This window comes from Crotalus tigris, unplaced genomic scaffold, assembly GCF_016545835.1.
Source record: "Crotalus tigris isolate CLP2741 ecotype Arizona unplaced genomic scaffold, ASM1654583v1 scf7180000017792.2578787, whole genome shotgun sequence".
Classification (NCBI taxonomy): Eukaryota; Metazoa; Chordata; class Lepidosauria; order Squamata; family Viperidae; genus Crotalus; species Crotalus tigris.
The window spans coordinates 209,560-237,065 of record NW_024096639.1 but is presented as its reverse complement, the minus strand read 5'-3'; the positions used below and the strand labels follow the sequence as shown (position 1 = coordinate 237,065).

Sequence of the window (27,506 nt, the reverse complement as noted above, 5' to 3'; positions counted from 1 at the left end):
TCAATTACAATTTTATTTTATAAATTGGCTAGATAATTATTAATGATCTGTTAACAATGTTTGCTTGAGTTGCTGTAATGGTTGCCATAATGATCTTATTAAAGAGCATCTCAGATTAGAATATTGGGATTTAGATTTTAAAATTCTTTTGTTCTGTCCATCCTTCTTCATCGCTCCTAGAAATGCATGTTGGGAAAAGCCACTGTCAGGCCAAGCTCTTGTAACCATCATCCATGGCCACCTAAAGGAAAGGAAAGAGGCCATATAAATTTAATAAATAAATAAAATTAATAAAAGTAATGAGACTGTCTCACACTTCGTATCTCATTTCATGCCATCGGATAATTAAAGAGATACTTCTGCCAGTCCCTGCAGTAATTCTTCTGCTATGAACTGCCCAACTTTCAGCATGTTGGTAAGGTTACACTTGTACAAAACAGTTTGATGTAATCCTCATTAGAATCCCCCAGTTTGTGGGTTCAGTATTTAGCAGAGCATATACCTGGCAGAATAATCAAACTCATTTAAAATATTTAGAAGCAGATGCTTAAGGTTCTAAAGTACAGGTAAAATTAAGTAAACAAGTTATATGTTCTGAGAGAAAGTAAGATAAGCTCTTGATCCTGCAAGAAGCAGGAGAATCCCAGATGATCAGACTTCCTATTATGACAAGGCAGTTGAGTACTTACCTTGCTTGTTCTCATTTCTTCCTTTCCACTAATGGTCATTTCGATAAAGGGGCAAAGAATTGTATCTCCAACAAAGTGGGGTGCATATTAGTGACATTGGAGTACATCTTGCTCAGGACTTGTCATCTTCATGGAAGGAATAAATTCTGTTTCTATTCCAGATCTGAAAGCCATTTAAGAAAGAAAATGGGGAGATGGGAAGATTAAAAATGTGAAAAATAAATGAAGAAATAAAATAACAAATCCATCACAAATAAAAAATAAGCAGCACATCTGTGAGTTAATAGAAAAGGAATGAAATCTTTAAAAATGAAAATTACTTGCTTACCCATAGTAGTAGTCCCTCTACTACTTGATTCTCCATTTAATGAAATATCAAAGTCAAACCATAAAATGTAAACACCACTTTGTGCAAAGATTAATGATACAGTTTAGGGATTAGAGTATGAATCTGAGCCATTACAATAACAAGTTCTTAAACATTTCCCCCCCTTGGATTTGGTGAAATAAAAATTGCTTCAGCAGGGAGCCTTGTTTAATTTCCTTTTGAGCACTATAACCTGCTTTCCCAAAATTATTTGGGCACCATTAAAGTTGTCTAATTACCAAAATAAGAATCCCAAATTAAAAAAATGAATTCCAGTAGCATAACTTTTATATAGAATTTTCCTGTACAAATAATGGCATTCATGTAAGCAACCTTTGATGCATTATTAAAATCAGTATTGGCACATAATAGAACATCTTTACAAAGTCAAGTTAAATCACCATTGGCATTTGTTAAAAAATACTTTGTTTTGTCATCCATGAACAATTGAACAAATATTCAGTACTACATTTTCAAGCTTGTCCTTTCTTCCATTTGACTCCTGAGTAATGGATATTTTTCTACTAAAGTGAGAATGAAGATAAAGTGAATAAGACATAAGATGAAACTGAATTTCAGAAACTTCAGGAATAATGACAAAACTATTCTGTTAAATAACATGAAGAATCTTGGGCAAAAAATGCTTATTTTTTCTTCTGACTCTTTGATTACAGGGTATTCATATTCATAATTTGCACAAGCAAAAACAAAGTACATTCAGAACATATATTTCTTGAATACAGACACTTTAGAATCTACTTATATTTTTATTTGGACTCCATAATTCAAATTTAGCTTTGTTGAAGAAATCAGCAGCCATTTTTTCTCCTCTAGGCCAGCCTCTGTGCATTACCATGTGGTTTCTGTACTAGAGAACTTTTTCTTTTCCATAAATAGGTTCCATTCAGTGAAGATTTTTGAGGGTCTTGAATTATATATTGCAGTGGAACTCTCTTCAATGAGTAGTTAGTCTGTTTCCCTGAAAACCTCGTAAGAATGTGTGAATGTATGATTAATATTAATATTAATAGGCACAAAAGCTTGCTATTGCTATTTCAGTACAGTGCCTGTAATGAATGATAATTGGTTTTTTTTTTACCAATTTTCACTTCATCTATGTTGTTTTACTGTTTTCTTTCATTTGTAAATATCTCATATCCCATTACTACTTCCATTAAGAAGATTAAATAGCATTTCAACCTAAAACACCTCTTCTGTATTCTTTTTGATTACTGCATTTTCAGGGTTAGAATTAAAGAAATAAAAGTCGGATAGCACAAGAAGTTTAATGTCAATCTTGGAGAGTTTCCAATCATTTGGAACCCTAACTCTAATTTCTGACCAATACATCTGTTGGTCCATGGCTAGTCAAGCTTAATGCAATTCACTAGTAATAAGTTGAATGGAAGCAATACAGATATTTGAACTCTGATTAATTATACAGCATTGTTACATGAAATTTGAAAGTGGAACTTCATATTAAGAATTCATATTTGTAATTATCTTTTTTGGGGGAAACATCTGACTTGTGAATGAATGTTGACCGGATTCCCAGGAGAGAGAAAGTACATTCCAGAGGAGCAAAAAACAATGCAGTTTAGATGTGAGAGAAAGAGGGTGAAAAATGTTCCTCCTTAATAGTTCCCAGAGAATAGGTTTTATGGTGGAAGTAGTCTGCTTTACTTTAGCAAGAGGTCTGTCTGTAGTTGAGAAGCAATAAAGAAATCTGCTTAGAAGTATCTCAATATGTATTTCATGATTTCTGGAACCTGACACAACCAATTGACTCATGACATTTAGCAATGTGCTTATAGCCACAATCCAACTGAGTAACTAAATCTAGAATCATTCCCTGCTACCACTTCTCTATTCCTAGAGTGCAATGATCTCTTCACACACCCTCTGATTCTGAATTTAGTCTATAATAGTTATTTAGACTATTCTGACCATTCACTTAGTTGTTATCATGCCTTATTACAGAGCTTTAGATTATTGGTGCTTGTGCCAGTCCTTCCTCAACTATCTGGCTATATTTATTTGTCTGGTTTGCTTCTTAGTTGCCTCTAAGCAGGGTCTTTGGTCTCTTGTTCTATGGTCATAGCCTCTAGGTTCCATGGTCCATGAGTCTGGAATCAGTTCTTTCCTTCCATTCATTTCTGAAAAAGTTTAATGACCTTTCAAAAAGATTTAAATATCTTTTCACTTGATTACAGGCTTAGTGTAGGATCTGGTTATGCTACCTACTATCATTAATCTTGGTAGTTCATGGAATTTGTTTGTTTTCATTATGAATTCAATTCAATTACAGTATAATTAAATTAAAATATGTCATACATGGTCATATTGCAGAGCATTATAAATATGCACGGAAGTTATGTTTGGGTTGTTTTAATTGCTAATGTTTAGTAGTTTAGCCATTAAGCTATGAATTCATGTTATTGGATGAATGCTTATAATTGCTGTGTGTTTTTCTGATTTCTATTGCACACTGAAAAAGCTAGTTTATTGATACTGTTTCACTGACATGGGTAGCCACTATTTTATTTTTCTACCATGTCTTGCAGCAACATTATAGGCATTATAGATGAGACAACTGTTTTCCAGCTTAGTATACTGAAGACTAACAAGGATTAAAAGTTATGCCTTGCTGCAAGCATTTCTTAGCAACCTATTTTGTTCATTCTCAGTCCTGCAGATTTCTTTCAAATTGGACTCCAGAAGCTGCTATACAGAATGAGCTCTATTATCAAAACGCCAAAAAATTTTGCTATGGTAGTTTTACAGAAACACACTTTAAGCAGAGGAAATGGAAAGTGGAGGAAAATAATAGATGCTATCGACATCATTCACTAACAGAGAAGACCCAATATCAAGCTAAACTCTGAAATAGAATATGAAATGTACTTCTTGAATAAAAAGAAGTATAAATATTCACTTGAATTTAGATAATAGACATTAAACCACTGTATATTTTACCATTTATTTAAAGCTGGCTCTATATTAATTTTGCAATACAATTTATATCCGGCTTTAATATCAAATATGAGAATAGGATGGATAAAAAATAGAATAAAAATTATACAAAGCAGGTTGTGGAATTTCTATGATATTTAATTAATTCTCTTTCATATATATAGGATTAAAGAGTTTCTTAACAATAAATTTAAATAGTAACCATGTACAATGAAACTACTTCTAAACTGAATTTTACCATCAAACATCTCTCCAACCTTCCAACTGCCAGAGACAACACGTTAAATTTGCACAATAAAATCTCTTTGAGAATATCATATGTTGTCTAGACACTACTTCAGTCAATTGGAATAGAGCTGGAAGGGGTCTTGGAGGTCTTCTAGTCCAACTCCCTGCTCAAGCAGAAGACACTATACTATTTCAGACAGATGGCTGTCCAGTCTCTTCTTTAAAACTTCCAGTGATGGAGCACTTACAACTTCTGACAGCAAGCTCTTCTATTGGTTGATTGTCCTCACTCTTAGGAAGTTTGTCCTCAATTCCAGGTTGCTTTTCTCCTTGATTAGTTTCTATCCATTGTTTTTTGTCTTGCCTTCAGGTGCTTTGGAGAATAGTTTGGCTCCCTCCTCTTTGTTGCAACCTCTCAAATACTAGAATACTGCTATCATATCCTCCCTAGTCCTTCTTTTCTCTAGACTTCTGTCATGTGGAAGAGGGTGGAGCCCACTGACATTTAGTGACAGTTTCCATATCGTTGGTAAAATATGCAGTGTAGTTTTTTCCTATTTCCCATCTTTTCCATCCTGCCAGAACATTGAAAATAATATAAAGGAACTTTGTCTTTGTCTATTTGTCTATTTATCTGTCCAGATAAAATGGTACAATATTTATTTGGGGTGGATCCAGGCAAGGGCTGTGGAGAACAGCATTCCAGGAAAAAAAATTCAGTGCAGCTATAGGAGAAGAGGCAGCTGGGGAGTGACTGAGAAATATTGCTAACTCATCCATTTTAAGTCTCCTTCTCTTTCCTGGTTAGATGGTCCAGCTTATTAACTTTCTAATGTACACATAGGAAACATACAACTGCAAGTGAAGTCAGGAATACATACATACATGCTATTTTATTGGAGAGCAGATAATTCCTATTGCCACTGCTGACAAAGGTGTTGCAAATGGATTATCCTCTATGCTTCTTTACCCTTTAAAAGAAATAGCTGCATGAATTGACTGATCATACTGTATTTAGTAAAAATTGGTACATCATCTAGAAGACTGATGAGCTTCACTTTACCCTATGATGAATACTACAGCAAAGAATACAATTAGGTTTAATAACTACAATCTAGTAACAAAACTGTTAATTGTGAAGCATGATATTGAATGGAAGTGTATGAAGTTATACATACAATCAAATAAATAAGAAAATTCCATTGGGAGAGGCCATGATTTATTTGTTGTTTAGGTCATAATGAAAGCAAGTATGAGAAAGTTACACACACTTTCTCTGTAATAAGCCAAGGAGTAATTCATAATTCCTAATCTTTTCTGGAATTCCAAAATGGAAGAAAAATTCTGTAGGTGGAGATTTATGATGCTGGAGTGTCAGTATTTTATTCGTTCTAATATTGTCTTGTGTATTTAATGGAGTTTGCATTTTGATTAGAATTTACATATTTTGTGAATCAATGATGTAACTTTAGAGAGATTGAAATATACCTGTAATTATAACTGCTGTGAAGAATATTGGAAGCAATTTCTTTATGTCTTTTTTCTTCCTTTTTTATTTTTATGTAACTTGTTTTCTTCTCTTTAATAAGAATATGTACAAAAATACTGTATGTTTAGACTTCAACTGGCTAAAAAAATCTGGGAATTGAAGTTCATACATCTTAAAGTTGCTGAACTCTGCTTAGAGCACCTTTGATCAACAATATCTTCAATACAGGATGACTTAATCTTCAGCTATGCAGATTTGCACTGAAATGGCATTAATATAATGTCACAATACATTCTTAATGTTAGATAGCATTACCGAAAATATACCCTAATCATCAATGTACAGAGCCCATAACATTATACAGAGATCTTAATAGTTTTTAGCTATTTCTATTTTTATTATTAATTACATTCCATGTTCCTTACTTCCATTTCCATTTGAGAGGCATGAGTGGTTTCTATTAGTTATATATGTTATATGCCACAGATAACACAATCCATTTGCTCATCATGGATGATGAAAGTTATTTTAATGGGCAAAGATACTGTGTTAAAGATATCTGCATTCTATAAACCCAATACAATGACTGTTGTATTTTAATTGCACTTCACTGAAATTTATGGTTGTGTTTTTGTGAAAAAAAAGGTTCAGAACTATTAAAAGTTAGAAACACGATCTGAAGAAATCTACCTATTTACCTAGCCTATTACTGTGCTACAAAATGAAAAATAAATTATTTATCCAGGAATAGTTTTATTCTTGTTAGATTTGACATTAAAACACAAAAATCGCTCTGAAATAACATCAGACTTACTTGAATTAAGGATCAGTTTTTCAGTGACACAGAAATTCATCTAACTCACACTGTTTATTTTTCTTCCTATATTATTGAGTATAAAATGCTATCTTATGTCAGAATGATTTGGGCAGAATTGTCTTAACAGTATCATTTGAAAATAAAATAAATGATTTGATTTTCAGAAGGATCAGTCTAATACTTTTAAAAAGGAATGAGATAAATTTGTTTCCAGAAATGAAAAATGAAAGCAAGCTTCACATTAACATACAAATAGGTGTATTAGTGAGACAAATGGAGCTTTTAATGAATTTGGTCACAGACAGATCCCATGATCAAAATAAATTATTTTTAATTAATATTAAGCATGCAAGTGCATTATACCTTTCTATACCATGAATTACTATGTTTAGAAATGTGTCATGCTTATAAAATTTAGCTGCCAAAGAATTTCATATTGTTTCATATCCAAGGATTACCACTAGTTTAAGGTTTTAATTTTTAAACAAACAGTAGGGCAGGAGAATTCAAAGAGGGTACATTATTCTGTTCTTCCCACACTAAGAATTATGAGATTAATCCTAGGTAGGGATTGGATGGGGCACCAATGGAAAATCCCAGGTTGTAAAGTTAAAATACATCCCCAAATAAGTCAGAGGCAAACAAGTTCTTATAGTATTGCAAGAAATTTGAATATCATTGCATATTTTACCACTAGTTGAATTCATAGAAATATTATAGCAACAGAGTGTGGGTATTAAATTACTGAGCCAGTTTGGTTTAGTGGTTAAGGCACCAGGTAGAAGCCAAGGGGCTGTAAGTTGTAGTCCTACCTTAGCCATGAAAACCAGCTGTGTGACTTTGGGCCAGACATTTATTATCACTCCATGATGAATATTATGCCTGAGCAACAATCAGATGCTACACTTATTCTCTAATAAGGAAGAAAAAAAGTGTGGCCATTAACTAATCTTACTCCTGAGTGCAAACAGAAAAGTCTTCAGCAAATTTCACTAATTAATATTTAATGATATTTTATAAATATATTAATTATATCTATAATTATTTATAAATTATAAAGTATGCTATAAATATGTTAATAATTTATAAAATATAAATAGAAAAATTCTGAATATACTAAATCTCAAGTTAGAGAAGACAGAACATTGTTGGAAATTCTACCACATATTATAAACCAAACTTTACTGAGAAAATATAATTTATCTCTACCAATACAGTGAACATACTCCATATATTTATCCCCTGCATGATTGTAGCTTGGATCATCATAGTTCTGCTTTACAGTCTAAGATCTGTTTGCATGTTCTTGTATGCTTTGTTTCTTAGTGAGGGTAACATTAATTCAGTTGTATCCTTTCTGGTTACTAATCTGCATCATAAATACTTTAAATAATTCTTTCACAAAGCAGTTACTCCAAATGGTGTATAGGTGCATAGGTGCCTGATACCAACCATGATGATGTGAATGTGATAACATCTATGCAGTGTGATATTACAAAAAAACAGCCTTTTGAACTTGCAACACTGACTTTGTGGTGATATCATAATAACTCATATTTTGTCACTCTCTCTCCCCCCCAAAAAAAATTATGAATATGTTCCAATTGTATTTTATCAATTTTATCATTTCTAGCCAGCATTAGAACTGAAGTTAGGGCATTAGGTTGGAGAAAGTTACTTATGTAGAGAGTAAGGAACATGACCTTGGTGGAAATATGCAAGATCTGAACATATCTTAAGTTCACAACACATAGGAAATATTTGGAAAAGGCTTGGACAGACAGCTCCCTAATTAACAAGAGTATAACAATGGGGATAAGGTATAGGACAATCAAACTAACAAGATTTGTTATTATACATGTACTTAATAAAGTAGTTTTAGCCCTCTGTGGAATTGATTTCATGGTTTGATCTACTAGTAGAGCTGACATCTTGAAAGACAAATTTTCATTATGTATGTGATTCCACCAGGTTTAATTTGTCATAAAAATAAAATCTGAAGGCAAAATAAAATGAAACAAAATGAAAAATGCCCCTTCTCTACCCTGCCCCACCTTTCAGTCTTTTGGAACTGACCAGGGTCAAAAACCAGTTCATCTCTTTGTATAATATCAGGAGAGTCAAACTGACCCTCCCTATGCCCAGACAATGCCTTTCTGCAATGCCATCTAACCAAAGAATAGAAGCTGCTTCACAAGCTCACAGCCCAGCTCAATGGTAGTCCTTAAAAGAAAATTTATTTATTTATTTATTTATTAAGATTTATAGACCGCCCTACTCCCGCAGGACTCTGGGCGGTTAACAATAAAAACACAGCATTAACATAACAACACAAACAATACAATAACATTCATCCCGGGGTCAGATTTTATAAACCCCAGGCCTGCCGGAAAAGCCAGGTCTTAAGCAGCTTGCGGGAAACCAACAGGGTGGGAGCGGTCCTAATCTCTGGGGGGAGCTGGTTCCAAGATGTGGGCACCATCACAGAGAAAGCCCTCCTCCATGGCCCCGCCAAATGGCACTGCTTGGCCGATGGGACCTGAAGGAGGCCCAGCCTGTGGGATCTAACCAGACGAAGGGAACTATGAGGTAGTAGGCGGTCTCACAAATAACCTGGCTCTGAGCCACATAGAGCTTTAAAGGTAATAACCAACACCTTGAATTGGACCCGGAGACCAATAGGCAACCAGTGCAGCTCACGGAGGATAGGTGTAATGTGGGTGTACCGAGGAGCACCCACTATCACTCGCGTGGCTGCATTCTGGACCAACTGTAGTCTCCGAATACTTTTCAAGGGTAGCCCCATGTAGAGCGCGTTGCAGTAGTCCAGACGTGAGGTGACAAGGGCATGAGTGACTGTAAGGAGAGCCTCTCGGTCCAGGTAGAGTCGCAACTGGTGCAACAGACGAATTTGTGCAAAGGTCCCCCCAGCCACAGCCGTCAAATGATGTTCCAATTTCAGCTGTGGATCAAGGAGGACACCCAAGTTGCGAACCCGCTCCGAAGGGAGTATATTTTTCCCTGATAGAGTCAACACTGGACAGTTAACATGATCCTTGGGAGGCAACATCCAAAGCCACTCGGTCTTGTCAGGATTGAGCCTGAGTCTGTTAACCCCCATCCAGACCCTCACGGCTTCAAGGCAATGGCCCATCACATCAGCCGCTTCACTGATAGAGCTCGGGAAAGAGATATATAGCTGGGTATCATCAGCATACTGATGAAACCTCACCCCGTGCTGTCTGATGATATCACCCAGTGGCTTCATGTAAATGTTAAATAGGAGGGGGGAGAGGACCGACCCCTGCGGCACCCCACATTCAAGGGGCCTCGGGGTTGACCTCTTCCCCCCCACCAGTACTGATTGCGACCGGCCAGAGAGGTAGGAGGAGAACCACCGTAAAACGGTGCCTCCCACTCCCACCCCTCCAAGTCATCGCAAAAGGATACCATGATCGATGGTATCAAAAGCACCAAGACAGAGGAATAACCCCTGTCTCGGGCCCGCCAGAGATCATCCATTAGCGCGACCAAAGCAGTTTCTGTGCTGAAACCGGGCCTGAAGCCAGATTGAAAAGGGTCTAGGTAATCCGCTTCATCCAGAGACTGTTGGAACTGGAGTGCCACTACTATCTCTACAACCTTCCCCCAAAAGGGGAGATTGGAGACTGGGCGGAAGTTATTTAAATCAGCCGGGTCCAGGGTAGGCTTCTTGAGAAGGGGCCTCACAACCGCTTCCTTCAAGGGTTGCGGGAAAGACCCTTCCCTCAACAAAGCGTTGATCAACACCTGGAGCCAGCCTCATGTCACCTCCTTGGCGGCCGAGACCATCCAGGAAGGACACGGGTCCAATAAACAAGTGGAGGCGCTCATCACTCCCACCGCTCTATCAACATCCTCAGCGGTCAAAAGACTCAAATTCATCCCATAAAACTGGGCTAAGACCTGCCCCGGTCATCTCAGAAGGCCCTGCCCAATCGGAGTCTAGGTCTGTCCAAATCCGAGCAATTTTGTCTGATAGAAACTGCACAAATTCTTCTGCCCTACCCTGTAAGGGCTCCCCGGCTCCCTGAACGTTAAGTAGGGAACGGGTCACCCTAAACAGGGCGGCGGGGCGAGATTCTGCAGACGCAATAAGTGTGGAAAAATGCGAACATTTTGCCGCTCGTATCGCCACTAAATAAGTCCTAATATAGGCTCTTAAAAGTGTCCGGTCGGGTTCGGAGTTACTAGCCCTCCAGCATCGCTCTAGACATCTCTTCTGACGCTTCATCTCCCGTAGCTCCTCGGTAAACCAAGGTGCCCTCCGGGATCCACAATCACGGAGAGGTCGCAAAGGCGCGATCCAGTCTAATGGCCCTGATGCCGCCTTATTCCAAGCAGCAACCAAGGACTCAGCTGGTTCGTGGAGGAGGGAATCAGGAAAACCCCCAAGCGCTATTCGGAACCCCTCCGGGTCCATTAAATGCCAGGGGCGGAACCACCTAATCGGTTCTGCCTCCCTGCAGTGGGGGAGTAGGGCCGAGAAATCTAACCTCACCAGGAAGTGATCCGACCATGACAAGGGAGAAGTAACTATACCCCTTAAATCGAAATCATGTCTCCACTTCCCCGAGAGTAATACCAAGTTGAACGTGTGTCCCCCCCATGGGTCGGACCCTGAATTATCTGGGTCAGGTCCATGGTTGTCATGGAAGCCATGAACTCCTGAGCCACACCGGCGGATTCGCCGAGTGACGGCAGATTAAAATCCCCCAGCACCATAAGCCTGGGGAATTCCACCGCCAACCTGGCTACCCCCTCCAGCAGCTCGGGCAGGGCTGTTGTCACATAGCTGGGAGGCAGGTATGTCAACAACAAGCCCAACTGAACCAACTGAATCCAAATCAAATTGCAAACGAGAGGACCCCCAGCTTTCCATCCTCCACCAGTTGATGATCTCAATATTTCTTCTCTTTAAACAATGGATTTCTTCAGCTGTGTTGCCTTCTTGAAACTCTCATCTGCCTAACAATAAAATTCCCCACAGGTACTTTGTCCAGCTTCCCCCAAACTGGCAGGCAAATCAGATCCCTCAGTTTCTATAAAAAAATCTTTGCTTTTCCATTATTCAGGACCCCTTTTTCATGTAAAGCAGGCACCCAACAGTCCTTGCCATAAATATAATTCTTCTCCTCAATATTGTGTTCCTGACTTCAGCAATTTCCATGACCAAGTATATTTCTGAGAGTATATTTTTTTCAGTCCTTTGGCAAATATTTTAATTTCACATATTCACATAAAAACTCCAGTGAGAGTATTTCCAAACCTTTGATAAAAACTAGAAATTTAAGCCAGCTATATTAACTTTCAATCTTGACGTTTATTGCTGATATCTGAGTCTGGTACCCATGATTTTATTTAGACCAAGATCTTCACATTTGAAGCTCAAAAATGTAAATTCAAGAGGCTGAAAATAACTGATTTGAAATATTATTGGGAAAAAAGGATAGGATAGCTTATTTCTCCAGAGAGAATATAAATCTATTTACCTGAGTCTCTTATCTCCTTTCCCTTCCTAGCTGTATGCTTTTAGATAACTATGCACTTCTTTTATATACAAAGATTGTTCCATTAATTTCACCAGAGGAGGCATGTTTGCACAACGCTATAACAAAAAAAAGAAGAAGAAGAGAGAGATGTGAACTGAATACAGAGCAAATATGGGAGCTCATTGTGAGCACCATGGTTCCCATAGTTAAAATACTTCATCTCAACCTGGCATAAGGCCTGTCAGCACAATCTTCAAAATAGTTTGTCTGATAATAAATTTGTTGAGTCCTGGCATGGCTTCAATCATCAAAGAGCTTGAAGTTACACTGACACGATGTTTTAAACATAATCACATGTAACACTGAACAATAAATGAACACCGACTGGCTGATACAACGCAGCTAAAAATGTCAAAGGAGTTCTCCTGAAAGTTATTATTACTACATCAGAGCTAAATTTCTAAACTATTTCTTAACTGTAATTTGTACAATGTAAGAGCTGGAGAAAGATTTTGAAAACTTGCTGTTTCAAACTGCCTAACACTTTATAATGGGAGATTACTACGAAGATGCCTTGACCACTACTGGCACTATATATATGTTTTCTGAGGTTTTCGCCGGTATTTGTATGTAGGTCTTTGGTTGTTCGGGTTTTCTCCCGCATAAAATTGGAAGTGTCTTGGCGACGTTTCGACGAAGTCCCATTCGTCATCTTCAGTCTGGTGTTTTCAGCTTCGTGCTTTGAGCAGCAATGTGTGGTCTTAGCTGTTTCTTCCTTTTAACTGCCAGTGGGGGTATGAACTGATTGGGTGGGAGCTTGGCTGTGTTCTGATTGGGTGGAGGTGTGTTCTGAATGGTTAGGGGCTTGGCTGTGCTCTGATTGGCTGGGGGAGTGTTCTGTTTGGTTGTGCTCAGGTTAGTCTGAGTTGCAGAGGGGTTTAAGATTTTGGGTTGCCTTGCTATTTTTTGGCTTCGTGTTCGTGGTCGTGCCTCCTCTTCATGGAGGGTGTCAGTTTGCTTCATGTATGGATTGGAGGGGTTTAAAGTGGCTAAAGTTGTCCAGTTTTTCTTTCCCATGTGGCCAGATTATGAAGGTGTCATCTACGTATCTGAGCCAGAGTTTGGGTTTGTGATCCGATTTTTCTAGAGCTTGGGTTTCAAAGTGTTCCATGTAGAGGTTGGCAATGACAGGTGAGAGGGGTGATCCCATGGGTGCTCCTTCTGTTTGTTTGTATTTTTGTCCATTATAGATGAAGTATGTGTTGGATAGGCAGTGGTTGGTCAGATCTAAGATGTGTTTGGGGGGGTTATATTTGTTTTGAATAGCTGTCAAGGCTTCTTTGATAGGCACTTGGGTGAAGAGGGATATGACATCGAAGCTCACTAGTAGGTCGCTGGGCTGTAAGTTTTGTTTCTTTATGATCTCTATAAACTGGAATGAGTTTTTTACGTGTGAGGTGATGGATTCTGCATAGGGCTGTAGTTGTTTGGCGAGAAATTTGGCTAGGTTTTGTAGAGGTGAGCCTATGGAGCTGACTATAGGTCTGAGTGGGGTTCCTTCTTTGTGTATCTTGGGGAGACCATAGAGTTTGGGGCATCTGGATGATTTTTCTCTGGGAATGATTCTTTGCTGGATCTCTTCGCTAATGGGGGAGGCTTTTATTTTGGATCTGGTGGTTTTTTCCAGGTAGGTGGTGGGATCTGTATTTAGGGGACAACTTCCTCACACACCTCAACAGCCTACACCCCAAAATACAGTTCACCATGGAAACAGAAGCTAACAACCAACTTCCCTTCCTGGATGTCTTAGTCTACAAGAAATCCAATGGCTCCCTAGGACACACCATCTACCAGAAGAAAACACACACAAACCGCTATCTGCACGCTCTCTCACACCACCACCCAGCACAGATCAACTCTGTAGCCAAGACACTCATCTCCAGAACAAAACGCTTAGCTGACGAACAACACCTAAAAACCGAACTACACACTCTCACCAATGTACTAACATCCAATGGATTCCATAGAAATAAGATTACAAACCTAATCCAAAAAGAAACCCCCACTAAAATCCAAGACAAAGAACAAGAAAACGGCAAAGCCCTCCTCCCATACATAAAAGGCACCACAGACAGAATCAGTAAGATCCTCCATAAACACAACATCAAAACAGCATTCTGCACAAACAGAAAAATATCCACCATCCTTAGAAACCCCAAAGATAAAATTGAATTAGAAAATCAAGGAGTATACGAAATCCCATGCACCACTTGTCCCACCACATACATCGGACAAACCAACAGAAGAATAAGTGCACGCATTGAAGAACATAAGAACTCAGTCAAAAAAGAGGAACCAACATCTTCCCTGGTCCAACACCTTAAAGCCACAGGACATGAAATTGACTTTAAAAATACCAGAACCATTGCCAAAAGTGAACATTTTAATAACAGAATAATCAGAGAAGCCATCGAGATAGAAAAACGCCCACACAGCATGAACAAGCGAGATGATATCTCCCGCCTACCAGCCATTTGGAAACCCGCCCTTATTGACAAACGACTCCCTAACACAAAAAATGATACCAGACCCACACTCACAAAAACCACACAGGATGTCACCACCACACATCCACGCAAAAACAAACCCAAAGCCACACCGATGATGAGGCACGACCACAAACCAGAAGCCAGACCACAGCTGCATCATTAGCCACTTTAAACCCCTCCAATCCATACATGAAGCAAACTGACACCCTCCATGAAGAGGAGGCACAACCACGAACGCGAAGCCAAAAAATAGCAAGGCAGCCCAAAATCTTAAACCCCTCTGCAACTCAGACTAACCTGAGCACAACCAAACAGAACACTCCCCCAGCCAATCAGAGCACAGCCAAGCCCCTAACCATTCAGAACACACCTCCACCCAATCAGAACACAGCCAAGCTCCCACCCAATCAGTTCATACCCCCACTGGCAGTTAAAAGGAAGAAACAGCTAAGACCACACATTGCTGCTCAAAGCACGAAGCTGAAAACACCAGCCTGAAGATGACGAATGGGACTTATACTTATACATATATATACATATACACATATATATATATATATATATATATATATATATATATATATATATATATATATATATATATATATATATATATATATATATATGTATAAGCACTTATATGTGTATATATGTATACATTTTTACCTTGAATGAACACCCTGTCAGCCCAGATATGGGAGAAAGAAATCTTCTTTCTTTTCATCTATGTATACATGTATTTGTTTTCTGAGGTTTTCGCGGGTGTTTGTATGTAGGTCTTTGGTTATTCGGGTTTTCTCCTGCGTCAAATTGGAAGTGTCTTGGCGACGTTTCAACGAAGTCCCATTCGTCATCTTCAGGCTGGTGTTTTTGGCTTTGTGCTTCTAGGAACAATGTGTGATCTTAGCTGTTTCTTCCTTTTAACTGGCAGTGGGGGTATGAACTGATTGGATGGGAGCTTGGCTGTGTTCTGATTGGGTGGAGGTGTGTTCTGATTGGTTAGGGGCTTGGCTGTGCTCTGATTGGATGGGGGGGTTGGCTGTGCTCTGATTGGATGGGGGAGTGTTCTGTTTGGGTGGGGGCTTTGTTGTGCTTGGGTTAGTCTGAGTTGCAAGGGAATTTGAGATGGTGAGCTGTGTTGCTGTTGTTTGGCTTCGCGTTCATGATCGTGTCTCATCTTCGTGGTGGGTGTCAGTTTGCTTCATGTATCGATTGGAGGGGTTTAAAGTGTCTAATGATGCAGCTGTGGTCTGGCTTCTGGTTTGTGGTTGTGCCTCATCATCGGTGTGGATTTGGATTTGTTTTTTGTGTGGATGTGTGGTGGTGACATCCTGTGTGGTTTTTGTGAGTGTGGGTCTGGTGTCATTCTTTGTGTTAGGGACTCATTTGTCAATAAGGGCGGGTTTCCAAATGGCTAGTAGGCAGGAGGTATCATCTCATTTATTCATGCTGTGTGGGCGTTTTTCTATCTCGATGGCTTCTCTGATTATTCTGTTATTAAAGTGTTCAGTTTTTGTGATAGTTCTGGTCTTTTTAAAGTCAATTTCATGTCCTGTGGCTTTAAGGTGTTGGACCAGGGAAGAAGTTGGTTCCTCTTTTTTGACTGAGTTCTTATGTTCTTCAATGTGTGCACTTATTCTTCTGTTGGTTTGTCTGATGTATGTGGTGGGACAAGTGGTGCATGGGATTTCCTTGATTTTCTAACTCATTTTTGTCTTTGGGGTTTCTTAGGATGGTGGATATTTTTCTGTTTGTACAGAATGTTGTCTTGATGTTGTGTTTGTGGAGGATCTTGCTGATTCTGTCTGTGGTGCCTTTTTACATGTATGTGTACATATATGTATACATGTATGTGTACATATATGTTTGCCTATTTATATAATCTCTTTTCTATTCCATAAATAAATAAGGGACAACAATGTGAGCATAGTGCAGTCTGTTGTGGTCACCATATTACTGCCTTTATCTTATAGACCTCAGAGACTGTTTTTAAAAATATTAAAGTCTCTGGCTAGTATCAGCCACCCTAAAATTCAGAGTGTGTGTATATGTGTGTTTTGCAAATGTGTGTTTTCCTGCACCTGTATTCTAAATTATTTTTGCAGCATGAACAATGACCCAATTCAGAAAGCTGAAAATACAGTGCAAAATTATTTTTTTGTTTTTAAGTTTTGAGACAAACGATTTGCCTGTTATATAAATTGGGCATGCCTTATATCATTTAATTTAGTGAGACAATTCTACCTATATTTATTCATAATTAAGTCTTCACTACATATGCAGTCTGCAGTCGGGGAATTCATAAATTTGAGTGCTCACTCAGTCTTTTACATTGAAAGCCAGAAAGAAAACTGGAGGAAACAAAGGGAACTAAAATCCTCTGTATTTAGCATGAAGAGGTAAAAATATCTCCCTGATACTGAGCATGATAGATAGAAGCATAGACCAACTGCAGTAATCTCACATTGTACCAACTGAAGACTAATTAACTGTCATGGTTACATTATTTTTTGAATGTTCATGACTGCATTTATAGCACATTACTGCATATCTGGTATACAGGTATCACGAGATTCCAAAAATTAAATGTTCTCCACAATTTGTATAAATCACCCAATTCTATGCCATTTGTGATGAATTTTAAAATATCCTCATGTACCTTTTTAAATCTCTCAAAATATCAGTTGTTTTAATTAAAATCCTGTACATATACTATACTATAATCTTTCAGATTGTACTGTACATATTTCATCACTGCAGTTTTTTATGCTCCCTTTTAAATTGTTTTTATATGAAATTACACTGAAGCTTTACACTTAAAATGATGTATTCATTAGATTTATATCTTACCTTTATTTCAGAAGGATCAAGCAGAATGCATAGAGCTTCTTCTTGCAAACTTTCAACTGTGAAATAAGATGAATTGAGGAAACGATTGCCCCAATGAGTTTTGATAGATGAATGAGAAGCAATATCCAAAAGAAGTCTAAATTTCCTTGTTTGATTTCAGCCTTTTTAGTATTGGTTAAATATTATTACAGATATTTCTATAGTGTTCTTTTGGGAGGATTTAATAAAAGATGACAATGAAGTGAATTCCTTAAAGAAATCATTGATCTTGCTCAGCTTCAGACAATGACTAAAGACTCAGGATTTCACCAAATAGATTGTATTGTAGGTGCTCTTCTATTTCATTAAATACTTTTTTAATTGAAGTTCTTGTTGAAATAGAATACTGAAAAATTTTAAGGCCTCCAGGTATGACTAGCCATTAATCACTAGCTTAATGATATCCATGTAAGTTTCTTCTTGCAACTCAGCACTTTCCAATCGTTTCATTTTTTTTTACTTTACCCTGCTAAACTACTTTTAGGTGATTTTTACAAAGACTTTCAGCTAGCTTCATATCTAACTGGAACAAGAATATAACTTTGCAAGCAGTAATACTTTATAGAGTACATCTCTGTAATCTCTGCCACGATTGATCCTGTGCATATCTATTCAAAAAAGATCTTATGGTAATAAGTAGAAATATTAATCAGTGTCTTGCACATGTATTTCTAATGGTCCATGATGCCTATAGATATATTCTGTATGCATTTCCATTATGCAATCCTGTTATCATTTGAACATTTTGAGGTCACACATGGTTTCATTTGTGGTCAGAATAGGCTACAATAGGCACTTTAAGGGATGTACTCTAGTGCAGTTCAGATGTTATTGTAAATGATACAAATTAGAAATGTCTATTTTGAGAGCTGGATATTCAGTAATATCAGAACAACATACTGAATACTGCTAATGAAGCTGAGCTTGCATCAGAACAAGTCAGGTAAGATCAAAAGTCCTAGAAAGGACAATTGTCAGTTCCCAGTGAGCTTTGCAACATTATCAATTTGTGTAGCTAACGGTATTAGCAGTGAACAAAGCAGTGAAATTGAAATGAAACATATCACTCCAATATAAAAGAAATGTGTATATTTAGAATAAATATTAAAATGTGTATATTTAAAATGTATTAAATGTATTAAAATGTGTATATTTAGAATAAAATAGAGCTGGAAGGGACTTTGAAGGTCTAGTCCAGCCCCCTGCTCAAGCAGGAGAACCTATACCATTTCAAACAAGTGACTGTCTAGTTTCTTCTTAAACAGCTCCAGGGATGGAGTGCCCATGATTTCTGTTCCATTGGTTAATTGTCCTCACTATTAGGAAGTTTATCCTTAATTGCTTCTCTCTTTAGTCAGTTTCCAACCATCCTGCCCTCTGGTGCTTTGGATAATAATTTGACCCCCTTTTCTTTGTGACAGCCCCTCAAATACTGGAATACTGCTATCATGTCACATCTATTTCTTCTTTTCTTTAGACTAGCCAAATACAAGCCCTGCAGCCATTCTTCATATGCTTTAGTCTCTAGGCATTTGATCATCTTAATTGCTCTTCTCTGAACTTTTTCCAAAGTCTCAAGATATTTTTTGTAGTATGGTGACCAAATTTGGTTGCAGTGTGGTCTTACTAGGGTTTTATAAAGTGATCCTAATACTTTACGTGATCTTGATTCTATCCCTGTTTATACAACCCAGGATTGGATTAGCTTTTCTGGCTGCTGCAACACACTGCTGGCTCATATTTATTCCAATCTGATTTGTATTTTAATTGCAAATGTTTTATTAACTGAACAAATGAAAGTATACCAGGATAATGGATACTTTTGGATTTCTGAAGAAAAGACAAAACATTTTTTTCCCTTTCTTTGAAAATAGTAAAGGAAAGTCATAAATTGAAAGGGATAGAGAACTAGAGTTCTGACCACTTGAACCAAGTAGTCCTCATTAATGATCATACAGTCAGTAACCGTTCAAAGTTATGATGGTGCTAAATCAGTGGTGGTTTTGAACAGTCCTTGAGTTCCAGCTGTTCTAGCACTTCTGCAGTCATGTGACTGAGATCTTGGTATTTGCAACTGGTTCAAACTTACAATGATTGCACCATCCTGTATCCATGTGATTGAGATTTATGACTTTCTCTGCCTGCTTCTCACAAGCAAAGTCAAAGCAGGAAAGGTCCAAGTTTTTTAGGTATGTATCCATGGAGAGTCTCAGTTATCCAGATCACGTTTGTCCCAAAGGTGCTTTTTCAAGAGGCAACTGGATTTCCTTTGTTTTTCCTTGCAGATATTTTGCTTCTCATCCAAGAAGCTTTTTCAGTTCTGAAGGAAAAACAAAGAAAGTCCAGTTGTCTCTTGAAAAAGCACCTTTGCTTAGTTAAGTCTCTGTAGAAGAAGGAGTGGAAGAACCTGGGGGGACAGTCAAAAGAAGAATCAGCCTAGAGTCTTCATAGCCACAAATGGACTAAGTTCAACACCTCTTGAATTCCCTTGACCCTTATCTATGCCAAAAAAGTGTGAATCCTTAGTTGAGTAGAGTATTATGCATAGGCATGAGTAGTAATTAATCAGTTTAATTGGAACTTCACATCTGGTCCTGGTCTTTTATGCCTGATAGTCTTGGATGTGCCTGCGATCACACCAGATATTGAAGCTAATAGTAAAACTTTTAAATGCAAAGTGCTTTCTGGCAATCAAGAAGAAAAGTCAATCATATTATATCTTCAAAGGAAGAAACCAGTGATACTTCAGAGTTTGCTGAAATAGAACAGTTTAATCTACTTCACTGGGTTATTGTGGAGAAAAATAGAAGGTAGGATTAATCTGCACCTTGTACTCCAGGAAGAAATGTGAAATATAAATCTAATAATAAAATAAACTCCTAGCATCCTTTGGCATTGGATATGCTTCCTAGAGATGCTAAATGTTGTAATTTAACAATATCTGCACTGCCATAGGTCATCCACCCTGGTCCTAGTGTTCCTTAATTTTTTTTTTTTTAAAATCTCATTTCCTGAAATAAAAATTCTTTCAGTAAAATTATTATAGATTTACTCTGATGTATCTACAGTTGAGTCTATTCAATACGCATGTTAATTCTGCGAATTATATCTAGTCTATATCTTCCTTTTAAAATAATTCATACTGCATGTAATGTTTATATTGCTCAATAGGCACTTTGTTTACTACTTACTACCACCTACTAAAGGAATTTTAAAAGTACCAACAAAAAATATCAGTCTCGATACTGACAAAGAAAGGGTACTTTCAGTGCTATAGTTGATGCCCAAATAACTGGCAGAATTGTTAGAAATCTGAACAAAAAAAGACTTTTCTAGCCACTGGTTTTTCTATTTTATTTCAGTGTAAACAGTATCCTTGACAAACACCTAAACTGTACAATAAGATCAGTTCTCACCACCCACCGGGCTTGCATTGATTTCAGCTTTTTTGTAAAACCCAAACCCCCAAGATTATGGTTTATACCATGCTGGCCTTGTGGAAAATTTTAAAGACCTGGTTTTTCCTAGGAATGAAGTTGAGAAATTAACTGAGCCCATGAAGTTGTTTGTTAATTCATTGTGATTGGTTTCTTTTCATTTGTTATTTTATGCCTCTTTTCTATATGCTTTTTATTGGTGTTATTAATGCTCAGTGTTTTAGCCTATGTAAAACATGTCGTGTTTTATATATCTTGCCAAAGTGTAATCTTCTCCAGATTTGTCTAGTTTGGAAAAAAATATCATTTATCATTTTGTTAAAAGTCTCAATTACTATTCCTAATATACAGTATCAGAATTATCCTTCTATAAATCTTTCCCCTCATTTTAATTATAGGGTTATAAAAGTTGGCAGTGCATACATGCCTGTTTTTGCTAAGATATATGACAAATTGGTTAAGTGTAATAATTAATGCCAGAATATTGTTCATACATTAATTATTAAGCTCATAAGTATTGGAAATATGAGAACAAATAATGAAGTCGCAAATCTATAATGCATCACTAATTATACTTTGTATGCTTTACAATTGTTCTAATACCTACATTTATAATGTCACTAGATTTTGAGTTGTTTTAATATTTTTTAATATTTGCAAGTTGTTAATGAATTACTATTATTATTGTTCTTACATCATGAATAATGTTTTATTCATATATGCATTTATCCTCTTATAGAAGCAAAAAACAAATTATTATTATGTAATATTTTTAAATACTGTTTTTAAAATGCATTTAAATAAATTATCATAAAATGGCATAAAATGGCACAAATTTATTTAACAAAGCATTTGTATAATTACAGTTAAAGACATAGTTTGCTTATAATAATATAATATCTCTGACAGTGAGATTGGTGGTATCTAAATTTGATAAATAAATAGTACTAAATTAAGAGATTACTCATCTGCAGTATGTTTGGATTAAAAATGGAATTGATATGGATAATTTAGTATGACACAAAATAGATCCTTCAACAGATCAAGGATTACTGAATCCTTTCACAGAGATATATCATTCAGATAGTTCGTCTTTCTGCTTCTAATTGTCTCAGACATGATCATTGTATATGTATTCCCTTGAATGTGTCCCTTAGTGAAGCAGTAACATATTGCATTAAAATTACAGGCTAGCCTAGCTATATTTTTATAGCTAATACATGTCCATCTTCTAAAGTTATATTAAAATGAACATATTCAGGCTACTTCACATTTTATTATTAATTTGGAGTCAAGAATCTATGAAAAACTAATTCAGAAAAGACATAGAACTTTCATCATCTCTTATGAGAAGAATTATTTTGACTAGTTTTATGCCAGATAATTATTCTGCTTTTTTTCATCATTGCCGATTTCATGGCAAAAAAAAAAAAAAAAGTTACAAAATGATTGGGCTAACAAAGACAAACTAGATGAGTTATAAGAATAGGGACCGCGGCTGTAGAGAAATATGCTTACAAAAATTACAGCTGGTGATATTGGCTACTTTATAATAAAGTCATCTTAAAATACGAGCAAAAGAAATCTAGAGGTAATTCTGAAAACACAATGGCCTTTTTATGAGAGAAATTAAAAAGAGGGAGAAATATGTTATTTGTTATACTTAAATCAGTTTATAGACATGTAAAAATGGAAAACAGATATCCCAATTTTATTATAATCCAGCAGATAATTGTCTTTTTGAATGAAGCCACTCATTTCAATGTGTAGTATAATTTCAGCATATAATTTCCCCATTCCTTACATTCTAAATACACAGCGTGAGTAAACTCAGCCCCTTCTTCTGGAATGGCTTCTCTGTTTCTGACCACAGGGTGCCACCATTGCTTCAGAGGAACAATGAGAAATGTACCAGAGAGAGATTAGGGAGATACTTCAATTAGATTTTAAACACTGGAATTTTTGTATCAATATGCTGTCATTCCAGCCAGTCCCTGATGAGCTATGATCAGTTCATTTTGGATTAATCAATTCTGTCTTTCAGAGAACTTTACTTATTGCTATTTTTGATCTTATATCATTTTAGCTTAGTACCAAAAGCCTTGTGTCATGCATATTCCAAATGACCTTGTGAAGTTCATATCCAGTTTTGTCAAATATTCAGACTGACAACCATAGGGTTACAAAACAGTTTACACTACTTCCACAGCAAATAGCTCTGTAGCTTGACGTGTGATGCTGTCCTCCATTTGACATCTGTGAGGATACAATTGTAGAAAGAAAGTCTTGGCATGTGTAGCCATATATACACACAGTTTTGTGACGGCAAATAAAACAAAACAAAAGCAAGCAACCTGACAGAATCAGCTTTGTGATTTGCCAATCTTCATTGTATTTGTCTATACAGAAAAAAAAAATTCTTTTAATTTTCTCCTAAAATTTGATCTAGTCAAGTAGGGAAACAATTTCACAAGGACAAAATCAAAGTGTGGAGTTTTTTGACATAGCCTAAACATGTTTGTATGTTAAGGTAAGACCTTTTTGAATAACTCCTGAATACCCCATTTCCTCAATAATTGTGTGGCTACATAAGAAATTGGAATCTACATATACTACTACTACTACTACTACTACTACTACTACTACTACTACTTTAAAAAAAAGTCAAGCTATAGCTAAAATGTCCCTCTTGAATTATTGAAGTACAGTTTTCTAAGCACACTATATCAAAATTTCTCACTGATGTCCCAATAGATCTCTGATCAGCACACAAGAATGATAGAGAAAGATGAAACGAGATATTTTTAAAAAAAATTGATATCAGTTACTGCTGATTCAACATTGCCAGGAAGGGGAGGGAAGAGAAGGGAAAGAAAAGGAAAGGAAAAGAAAAGAAATGAAAGGATGTTACAGATAATGATCTGTATTTATACAAATTAAAGATAACCTTATAAGCTTACCTCTCCTTAGGTGTATGACCTAACAAAATGCAGTTTGTTGCATTTTCCCTGTATTTAGTAGACTCAGGAATACATTTCAGATTAAGCAACAAGATAAATGTTAGAATGCATTGTCATGTTAGATATTTGCTATATTTGCTACATTATGCATAGAGTTTTACACTGGACCTGCATTAATTTAACAATTTTTAGAAGAAATCACCTAAGTTTTATCTGACTTTTAAATGTTATTTCATGAAGGAATGACTGCTTAAAGATAAGTTTGTCCATACTCTTATTATTTTAGGCTGCACTCTTTGAAAGATAAGAGATACACAGGGGATGAGCTGCCAAACAATGATGAAATTGGCAGCTTTTGGTTTAAACAATAGTTGCAGTCAGTTACTGACAGATTCTTTGTTAGAGAAATAATAGACTGTATGTAATTTCCTTTGTTCTTGTTTAAATGAAAAAAACTATATCCCTTGGGTCATCTTTTATTTAAATGATGATGCATGTGGGATTAAGTTGAGAATCAAGCTAAATAAATAAAAAACAGAAATAAAAAAGGCACACTCTTCATATCTGAATAGTGGTAGAAGGAGACAAATATTAAACTGAATCAATATTTGTAGGAGGTTGAATGGAACTTTCTATGGGTGAAAGTATTCCTGAGATCATGAATCTTAAAGTATGCACATACAGAACACTTCAAACGTTAATAGTGTTATAAGCTCCAATGACTAAAATAAAAATGAAAAGATGTCCATCAAAAAGAAATAAAGAATGAGTCTTTAAAACCATTGGTAAGGAGGGCAACACACATTTCAGAAATGGAACCAGTTTTGGCCCATAGAAAAATTGGGAGGACCAGAACAGTCCCATTGATCATTCAAGATAAATTTTCAAGAATTTCCTTTGTGCTAGAGAAAACTCCAGAAATGGGACAGAGACAAAAGAAGAGAGCATATGCGAAGATCAGCCTTGGAGTAGCTCACTCCTCTATTATGTATTTTATGGACTTAGATCAAGAAAAAAATGGAAAACCTTATTAAGCTTATATGAAAAAATATTCAGTCTCCAAATTATATATGTTCAGAAAATGCTAGGCATACTCACAAAGAGCCAGCAGCAACCCTAGACTCCTGGCTACATAAACTGGATTGGAGACAGAAAAAAATGTATCTTTAGAAAGAGACTGCTATTCCTGTATGAGGATGATATGATTATTTGGACAAATAAAAAGGAGTTAATTGCTGCTCTTCAACCACTGAAACAGAGTATTTATTTGCCATACGTATGCTAGGAGGCAGTGTGATTATATAAATTTTTAATAGGTTTTGGGATAAGTGAGCCAAACCCAACAATCCTAATAGAGATAATATGGATTCAACTCTCCCAAATGGGTCGTCATCTTCAGGCTGGTTTTTTCAGCTTCATACTTCGAGAAGCAATGTGTGGTCTTAGCTGTTTCTTCCTTTTAACTGCCAGTGGGGGTATGAACTGATTGGGTGGGAGCTTGGCTGTGTTCTGATTGGGTGGAGGTGTGTTCTGATTGGTTAGGGGCTTGGCTGTGCTCTGATTGGCTGGGGGGTTGGCTGTGCTCTGATTGGCTGGAGGGTTGGCTGTGCTCTGATTGGCTGGGGGAGTGTTCTGTTTGGGTGGGGGCTTTGTTGTGATCAGGTTAGTCTGAGTTGCAGGGGGTTTTAAGATGGTGGGCTGCCTTGCTATTTTTAATGGGACTTCGTCGAAACGTCGGCAAGACATTTCCAATTTTACGTGGGAGAAAACACACACAAACCGCTATCTGCATGCTCTCTCACACCACCACCCAGCACAGATCAACTCTGTAGCCAAGACACTCATCTCCAGAACAAAACGCTTAGCTGACGAACAACACCTAAAAACCGAACTACACACTCTCACCAATGTACTAACATCCAATGGATTCCAAAGAAATAAGATTACAAACCTAATCCAAAAAGAAACCCCCACTAAAATCCAAGACAAAGAACAAGAAAACGGCAAAGCCCTCCTCCCATACATAAAAGGCACCACAGACAGAATCAGTAAGATCCTCCATAAACACAACATCAAAACAGCATTCTGCACAAACAGAAAAATATCCACCATCCTTAGAAACCCCAAAGATAAAATTGAATTAGAAAATCAAGGAGTATACGAAATCCCATGCACCACTTGTCCCACCACATACATCGGACAAACCAACAGAAGAATAAGTGCACGCATTGAAGAACATAAGAACTCAGTCAAAAAAGAGGAACCAACATCTTCCCTGGTCCAACACCTTAAAGCCACAGGACATGAAATTGACTTTAAAAATACCAGAACCATTGCCAAAAGTGAACATTTTAATAACAGAATAATCAGAGAAGCCATCGAGATAGAAAAACGCCCACACAGCATGAACAAGCGAGATGATACCTCCCGCCTACCAGCCATTTGGAAACCCGCCCTTATTGACAAACGACTCCCTAACACAAAAAATGATACCAGACCCACACTCACAAAAACCACACAGGATGTCACCACCACACATCCACGCAAAAAGCAAACCCAAAGCCACACAGATGATGAGGCACGACCACAAACCAGAAGCCAGACCACAGCTGCATCATTAGCCACTTTAAACCCCTCCAATCCATACATGAAGCAAACTGACACCCTCCATGAAGATGAGGCACGACCACGAACGCGAAGCCAAAAAATAGCAAGGCAGCCCAAAATCTTAAACCCCCTGCAACTCAGACTAACCTGAGCACAACCAAACAGAACACTCCCCCAGCCAATCAGAGCACAGCCAACCCCCCAGCCAATCAGAGCACAGCCAACCCCCCAGCCAATCAGAGCACAGCCAAGCCCCTAACCAATCAGAACACACCTCCACCCAATCAGAACACAGCCAAGCTCCCACCCAATCAGTCCATACCCCCACTGGCAGTTAAAAGGAAGAAACAGCTAAGACCACACATTGCTGCTCGAAGCATGAAGCTGAAAACACCAGCCTGAAGATGACGAATGGGACTTCGTCGAAACGTCGCCAAGACACTTCCAATTTTACGCAGGAGAAAACCCGAACAACCAAAGACCTACATACAAACACCCACGAAAACCTCAGAAAACATATACATACATACATACATACATACATATATATATATATATATATATATATATATATATATATATATATATATAAAACAAAGCATATAGACACCTAGTAGCTTTGTATTCAAGATGCTGAAGAAGAGGAAGTCATTAATTTTTTTAAGATGGGTAAAATTAATAATTTAAATTTTAAAAAGATACTTTAAATGAAGCCACAAAATAAATGTGATTTCTACAAATCTCAGGTCTCAGGCTAAGAAATTAAGAATTAGCAACATGATTTGCATGAGAAAAACTGGCTTTGAATAAAATCAAGAGGGGGGGGGGAGAATCAACAATGTAAGCTTTGAAAATTTGAATACTGAGGTGATTGTAAAAGAGTCCTAAAAATGTTGGATAGAACAGTATCTTGAATGGTGAGCTTTGTTTCCTAACTCAGAGAAAACAGAAAAAAGTAAGCAAAAATGTT

The 27,506-nt window shown here is 37.1% G+C and overlaps 1 protein-coding gene across 1 annotated transcript in view; it reads right to left on the bottom strand.

Moving 5' to 3' along the window:
• Positions 1–790: 790 nt before the first annotated feature.
• The window catches only part of TRIM42 (tripartite motif containing 42), a 101,972-nt gene continuing 75,256 nt past the window's right edge, over positions 791–27,506 (bottom strand). The window contains exon 7 of the transcript XR_005556583.1: positions 791–852. The gene's annotated coding sequence lies outside the window, so the exon portion shown is untranslated. The remainder of the gene's footprint in view (positions 853–27,506) is intronic.